Here is an 8276-nt window from a genome sequence, read left to right on the forward strand (position 1 = left end):
TTGGTCCTCAGCTGAGTGCACTTCTTACAGACCGTGGCGTTGTTCAAATGGAGCCACCTGCTCCACAAACGTAGCACACGTGGAGTAAAACACTGTGAGAATGCAAACAAGACTCCTTCTCGCGCTCTCATGTGAATTGGGGCAGTGATGGTGTGGCAAAACTGCTTGTTTTATTGCATCTAGCTTGCTTAAAGCAAGCACAGAATAGTACAGTATGTACCGTAACCATTTGAATAATTTATGTTTACTTATTTATTCAGGACACCCCTCAGATTCCAGAAATGGTGCAAGCTAAGTATAACGCTAGTGAAATTAGAATTTGGCAAGCTCTAAGCATTGCATTGTTTTGTGTGTTGGGTCATGCTTGCAAGTTTGCTTTAGTTAAACAGTGTACTGCTTTTTAAATTATCTTTTTTCCGGGCACATAATTGACAACGCTTTGTCCTTGTCATCCTTCCTTCCTTTCTTGCTTCCTTCCTTCCTTCCTTCCTGCGTGTTCCCCAAGAAAAGTGATTTTCACAAAGGAAAGCACAGCCCACACTTCCCCAAGGACATCCAGCTTCCAGAACACACGGTCATGAACACCTAGTCACACTGTCCTGCACGATGTAACATGGGTGCAAGGGGAACTGGAGGTAAGTTCAGCCCTTTGTTTTGAACAAATTTATTTTCTTGTGCAAGTTATGTTCTCATTGATATTGAACGACTGTTTCTGTTTTGTGTCTCTGAAGAATGGCATCATTGTCCAACGCAACATCTGGAAGGGCATTTCTGACACACAGATGGCCAGCTGGCTATGTGGCGTGGTTGCTGGGTCAATGTGCCAGGTTCAGAATTGATGTGCACATGTCACAATCTCGTTTTTGAGAGGTGTAGAACAACCAGCAAGCTTTGGTAATGTACTGTTGCAACGCCAGCTGTAAGGGTGAGACAACTGATATCAAGGGCCGGTTATGATGCGGTCACATGGCTTAAAGTCAAGACTGCATCTGGAGAACGCCGTTTTCTTAGTCTTCATTTATTGATTGCTGTACTGCTATAACAGGTGTTCTGCTTCTTGTCATGTGGGAGCTGCTCATTCTAGGCTGATTTTCAGCTGTAAACATGCCAAGGCCTGATAACAAATGCCTGTGAAGTGCCCGCCTTCTGACTTTTTTGCTAGAAACTTTTTCATCATTATAGTCTTTCTCTCTTGGGCTCTGTTTGGGACGTTTGTCATGCGCTACTTGGTAACTTGCAGAGGACAGTGTAGCCATCAGGTACTGATCTCATGAAAGCAGTCGCGCTGCTCTCTACCTAATAGGTGCTGAGGTACTGAGTTGCGCTCATTGGATTGAGCGGAGACGACAGAATATGCAAAATACTATGGAGCACACTCATCAGCTGCTAGGCAGTAAGGAAGCCAAGGAAAGCTTATTTTAATGCAGCAGCACTAAACCTGTCGTCAAGGCAAACCCCTGGCATTCTGTCACAAAACTCAGTGGATGATTGCTTGAGAGAGTTTTGACATCATCAGGGTCCCGTGACAGCAAGGAACCAATCATGTGATGTTCCAAAATTTCAAAATCCGTCACCACTGGAGGAGCGAGGAGGCTGCGGCAGTATGAACATCACTGATGGAGAAGGCAAGCATAGCAGAGGGCGTCAAGAGTGTGAGGTGGGCATAATACGTAATAAATAAATAAATAAATAAAACACTACATGGCCGCAAATTTATTTTCAAAGCCACGGTGGCAAGAACAGACCAGGTCATCTGACCACTATATTAGACCAACACATCATCGCCGCAATAATCCCATGTGGCCACAATGTATCCGGAGCCCTCCGCTAACGCGTTCCTCATAACATGAGTCACTTCGGGACTAGAAACCACTGAAAACCAAACCAAACATAATTCACAATAAACGAAAGATGAAGTAACGAAAGATGAAGTAACGAAAGCCATAGGAGTAATGGCAAGGGGAAAGACAGCTGGAGAGTATCAAATAACAGCAGATCTGCTGAAGGATAGAAGAGACGTCGTGCTAGAAATACTATCCACCCTGTATACGCAAGGCCTTATGAACTCGACTGTACCATAAGCCTGGAAAAGTGAAAACGTTATCTTGATTCTTAAGAAGGGAGACGCCAAGGACAAGGACTTGACAAATTACAGACCGATCACCTTACTATTCGTTGCCTACAAGGTATTTACTAATGCGATCGCTAATAGAGTCAGGGCAACCTCAGACTTTAATCAACCAAATGATCAGGCAGGCTTTCGTAAAGGATATTCCTCAATAGACAAAACTCACACTATCAATCAGGTGATAGAGAAATGCGCAGAACATAACCAACCTCTATATAAACCTTCATTGATTACGAGAAAGCATGCGACTCAGAGGAAACCTCAGCAGTCATACAGGTATTGCGTAATCAGGGGGTAGAAGAACCTTATGTCAAAATACTGGTAGATATATATAGCAACCGCGCAGCTACCATAGTCCTCTATAAAGTAAGCAATAAAATTACAATAAGGAAGGGCGTCAGGCAAGGAGAAACGATCTCGCCAATGCTGTTCACCGCCTGTTTACAGGAAGTACTCCGAGGCATGAATTGGGAACTATTAGGAATAAGAGTAAATGGAGAATACCTAAATAATCTGCGATTCGCTGATGATACTGCCTTGCTGAGTCACTCAGAAGGTGAACTGCAAATCATTTTCAATGAGTTTGACAGGCAGAGCAGAACGCTGGATCTCAAAATTAACTTGCAAAAGACAAAGGTAATGTTCAACAGTCTAGAAAGGGAAAAGCAGTTCAGAATTGGCAGCGAGAGTTTTGAATTTGTAAAGGAATACATCCACTTAGGGCAGCTAGTGACAGCTGATCCGGATCATGACAGGGAAATGACTAGAAGGATAAAAATTGGGTGGAGCACATATGGCCGGTTCTCTCAGATCATGAGTGGCAGTTTACCAATTTCTCTCAAGAGAAAAGTGTACAACAGCTGCATCTTACCGGTGTTCACCTACGAGGGAGAAACGTGGAGGCTAAGGAAAAGAGTTCAGCTTAAGTTAAGAACAACGCAGAGAGCCATGGAAAGAAAAATATTAGGTGTAATGTTAAGAGACCGGAAGCAGGCAGAGTGGGAGAGGCAACAAACGTTGGATAAAGACATCCTAGTCGAAATCAAGAGGAAGAACTGGCTTGCGCAGGACATGTAATGCGAATACAAGATAACCGCTGGTTCTTATGGGTAACGGAATGGACTCCAAGGGAAGGTAAGCATAGAAAGGGGCGGCAGAAGGTTAGGTGGGCAGATGAGATTAATAAGTTTGCAGACAAAGGGTGCATGCGGCTGCCAAAGGACAGAGTTCATTGGAGAGACATGGGAGAGGCATTTGCCCTGTAGTGCGTGAAGTGAGGCTGATGATGGCGATGAAACGAAACACAGAATATACCGTATTTATTCAAATCTAGGCTTACTGAGAACCTATAAGCACCCCCCAAAGTCCGAAGCAATAAAAATATAAACTTACGTCGAATGTGAGCCGAAAGAAAAAAAACATCTCAGTTTCATCGGCAGAAAACCGAGCATTTTTAATGCGTAAGCGCACAATGCGTAAGCACGTACGTATAAAGTTTATTCTTCGACGTTGTCGTCGTCATCGTCCAGATCATCGCTGTCTTCTTCGCTGCTAACTTCATACCTGAGGGCATCATCGTCCATCGCATTTGAAATACAGCACTTTTTGAAAGCTGTGATGATTGTCTGATTGTTTCATCTGGGATTCCATTCCGCGCCGCGGCGATCTAGTTCGTCAGCTGGCCAAGCGAAGCACGCTTACGCACCCGGTTGGGATGAGCTGTTGTTCTTCCGACGTAAGCCAGTTGATGTAGTGCTTGCGAAGCCTATCTTTAAAGCGCTCATTAATTGCGACATAAAGCGGCTAGAGTTGTCATGCCACTAAGGATTATGGCGATGTCTGTCCCAGAACGAGAAAGCGTGGTCTTCACGCTGTCAGTGAGATGGCCGCGGTAGGGATCGAGGACTAGAAGTGACAGCTTGCGCAACACGGCCCCTGGACCGCGTTGCCAAAGCGTTTTCACGCAGTCTTCCATCAAGCTGCTGGACATCCAACCTTTGTCGTGAACGCGCACAACATTTCTGGGCAACTTTTCGCCCGCTGGTAGTCTTGCGCTTGAATAATATGTATGGGGGGAGCTTTCGTCCATCGGCGGTGCAGCACAAAATTCTGTCGTTTGCTACATTTCGTAGCCCGCCTTCGTAAGTTTGACTTCCTTCGCACCCTTTTTTTTCACGGTGTGTGCCTGTCACGGATCTCTCCGGAGAACAGTCGGACCGAAAGAATGGACTAGGCGACGGGTGTACCCACACAAACGCACATTTAATACACCCTACGTGACACACACACTAGAAGACAACACTAACAAAACTAACGACAACACAAAGGCTATAAATACCCACGACCCGGGCACACTGCTACCAGCGTCTACTTCTAGCGTTCTACTATTAGCGGTCGGCGTTCGTGCTCACGGTTGGTTCTGTGTAGCTGCGGCGTTGTATGGATCCAGTATCCGGCGTCGAGGCGGCGCTCGGCGTGCTTGGGCTGGCGTTGCTGGCGGCATCGCTCGCATAGTTGTATAAGCTACCGGTCCAAGCGCCCGTGGAGGTGATGCCGGTTTTGTTGGCGTTGGGGGCACCACCCGGATAGGTGGCAACATCGCTGGAGACACCCCTGGCCGTAGCAGGTGGTAGCGTCCTCCGTTGACTCCCCGGAACGGGCTCAGGCACGGAAGGAAGTCCACGATGCGATGCCGTAGAACGCGAGCTCACTGGAGCAGTAGCCGGCGTCGCTCTCTTCCTGCCAATTTGTCCCTGACCCGCCGGAGCCTCCGCTACTCTGCTGCTCCCCCCTGTGCCTCGCTCTCACTCGCCCTTTTATAGCCTCGGTGTTAGTCCACGTAAGCCTTGTCGTCGTCTTCTTCTCTTCTCCACAAATCATCTCTCTCCACCTCACCGAATGCTTCTTCCTCTTTATTATTCGGTTAATCCACTTCGTCTTCTTCACACCTCTTTCCTCTAAAATTTAATTTAGGTTCTTTAATATATGTGACAGTGCCATTGGCATGTCGAAGAACACCGGGGCCTGGTCGGCGTTTGCAATTTGCCCCAATTGGTAGCCCTTTTCCGCTGTTTGTTTATCACGTAGCACTGACTTTACAAGCTTCTCCTCGAAGTCAGCGGGCAGCTTCTGACACACGGAGGTTCGTTGTCTCAGGCTGAACCCAAACTTTTTCATAAAGCGCGTTGCCCAGCCCCTGCTTGCTTTAATATTTGATCAATCGACACCCTTCGCGTTGGCAACTTCCCTTGCTTTTGCCTGGATAATCTGTTTCGTCACGGCCATTCCCGCTTGCCTTTGTTCCGTGATAAAATCGGCGACAACTTCTTCCACCTCACGGTGTCGGCTTGTTTTTGGTCCAGTGAACTCCAAGCGGGTTGCTGCACAGCGGAACAGTTCGGTACGTTGTTTGCGCAATGGTTGTGCATTCTTTTCGTGCACGCCGAACTCGCGCTGTGCTCGAAGGTTCGAAGTTTTCTCCGCGTGCAAAATGACCTTTCGCTTAAAGGCCGCACTGTGGTGACACCGCTTGGTTGGTGCCATCACTTCTCAAGCACAGGTGCCGCACGCGTTTCGCGCGCATGTGGTTACGGCGTGACACTTCCAAAATTCAACCAATACGACTGCACTGAACGATCGCTTTCCGAAAACTGCCAGTTCGGTGTCCGCGCCGCGTGTGGTGAAGAGAGAAGGGGGTGCCAAAGTGCATGGCAATCACCGGCACCGTAATCACGTGACACAATCTACCCTTGCCAACTACTTATATAAGAAAAGTACCGCCATCTACTCTCTCCTCCGCCGTCTCCTCTCCTAACACCCTGATTTTTTTCTTTGCTTTTTGCTGGCAAAAGCACGTCGACGACGGCGCCCCTCGAAAGCCCCCGTTGAACCTTTTAGGCCGGGCGCGCGCCACATTAGTGCCTTCCATAAACTTAGTAATCAGTTCAGCTCTGATCATTTCTTCAGTCCACACCACACCTCTCAGAGAGAGCCATTCTTGAGCATCTTTCTTCAAGCTACGCATGCAGAGGACCCTCTCTTGCTTCACCGAATGAGCTGGCGCATTGTCTATAACTACGCACTGCCTGGAGGCAGGCGTGACAGCAGTTTCTCATTAAACCAAATTTCATAATGTCCTCTATCCATTTCCGTGTGGCAGTCGCTAGTGCTTCTTTTGGCTTGGGGCACCTATCCTGCCTCTTCAACGAACCCCTCCTTGTTCCTGCAGTGCGTAATGATGTCTTCACACTCTGCCGCTGTCGTTCTGAAGTACCTTAGTCAGACCAGAGCGTATTGCGTCGCGCAAGTTATTGATGTTTTCGACTGCCCACACATGGTGTACCGTGTGAAAAAGTGTCTTTCTTGCCGTTAAATTTCTTTGATTTGGTGCAGGTATTTGCAGTTCATTGCACAATATGAGTTTACATCGCATTGCACGACCATGTCTTAAATTTAAATTCAGTTTTCCTCGCCATTCGATGCATAATTGCTGTCGACACGGACGGCACCCTGGTGTCCTGCTTGAAGTGGCGAATCGATTTCGCGGTGTTGGCCATCTCATTTATGCGGAAAGAACTGTGGTCGGCTCAGCGCACCACATTGAGATCGAAGTCATCGCTCTTCTTCATCCTGTCGTGTCCCTTGTCACCACACAGGCATTCCTTCGGCAAGGCAACCTGGCCACTTTTTGCATGCTCCGAAGCCCTTTGGCTACAGCAAGCACGCAGTGATGTTCGTGAGAGCTGTCATCCTAACTATAGAAATCGTGCTGAGTGACTTGCCGCACTCCTTATGAATCACTGCAAGAGCGTTCGCGGCCATTTGTTTTTCCTCTTTCCGCTATCAAAACACTTCGCTTCTGTAAGGTACAGGTCATGCAGCGGACACCGCGTTTCCAAGAGATGGAGTACATTTTTTTGTTATACCCTCCTGCAGACTCCTGCGGTCCAGTTATGTCTTGTTAAATATTTGAAAATGAGCACTAAAATGTTTCATAATTTTTAAACGGTAGTCTGAATTATATACTACACAATGTATATGTGTTGATTTCCTTATTGAGAAATACGGATGGACCCGCCGCGGTGGCTCAGTGGTTAGAGCGCTCGACTACTGATCCGGAGTTCCCGGGTTCGAACCCGACCGCGGCGGCTGCGTTTTTATGGAGGAAAAACGCTAAGGCGCCCGTGTGCTGTGCGATGTCAGTGCACGTTAAAGATCCCCAGGTGGTCGAAATTATTCCGGAGCCCTCCACTACGGCACCTATTTCTCTCTTTCTTCTTTCACTCCCTCCTTTATCCCTTCCCTTACGGCGCGGTTCAGGTGTCCAACGATATATGAGACAGATACTGCGCCATTTCCTTTCCACCAAAAAAAAAAACCAATTATATAAAAAACCAATTATACGGATGGAACCAGGTTATTCAAAAAAATAATCTTTAACAAATTTTGATCAAACTACATAGCATTTGGTTTTCTTGATGCGTATGAAAGCTCACGAAAGCGCCACTATCACCTCTATCTTTCCATACTGCAATTTTGCAATCAAGGAGATGACTTTTGTACTGCTACTATATTCTGTAGCACAAGAACATGATCTCTACATGCGTTGTAGCCTTGGTAATGCTACAGGGAACTACTGAGATCGAGTACAGCAATATTTGCGAGGTCCAAGCTCCTCTCCATATGGCAAGCATTCACCGCGTCTGTGCAGTATCTCTGACAAGTCCATCATTAGCATCGACCTGGTGTCAGCATCTGGTGTCTTCTCATACACTGCACTTATCCAGTCAGTGACGAGGTCGCTGTTCATCCAGGAATTCTTCCCTGCCCACACAGCAATTCCTAGTTCGTTTTCACACCACTATGCATCGATCACCGGAGCATGGTGGCAGGGTAACGAGAGAGTTAATAAGTATTGAAAACCTTAAAAGGAACTACGGCAGTGCCGCCTGAAAATGGACGAACACAAACGCTGATTGCTACCAACAAAAGCAGTTAATTTACTTTAGCAATATATACCGCCCATTGTATACCGAGGACAGTGTACTGCACTGAAAAATGTGCAATGCTAACATGGTTTTTATCATCTGCCATCACTGTTGCCATTGTACTGCTGTCCCTGCAAGTCCCGATTTCCTGCGAGGAATGA

The 8276-nt window shown here is 47.1% G+C and overlaps 1 non-coding gene across 1 annotated transcript; it reads left to right on the top strand.

The window, feature by feature from the left end:
* The first annotated feature begins 7203 nt into the window (after positions 1–7203).
* Positions 7204–7275, top strand: TRNAS-ACU (transfer RNA serine (anticodon ACU)). The gene has a single exon. It is a non-coding gene; the product is annotated as a tRNA-Ser (tRNA).
* The last annotated feature ends 1001 nt before the right edge of the window (positions 7276–8276 follow it).

The sequence above is a fragment of the Amblyomma americanum genome, chromosome 6 (genome assembly GCF_052857255.1).
Source record: "Amblyomma americanum isolate KBUSLIRL-KWMA chromosome 6, ASM5285725v1, whole genome shotgun sequence".
NCBI classification, from domain to species: domain Eukaryota; kingdom Metazoa; phylum Arthropoda; class Arachnida; order Ixodida; family Ixodidae; genus Amblyomma; species Amblyomma americanum.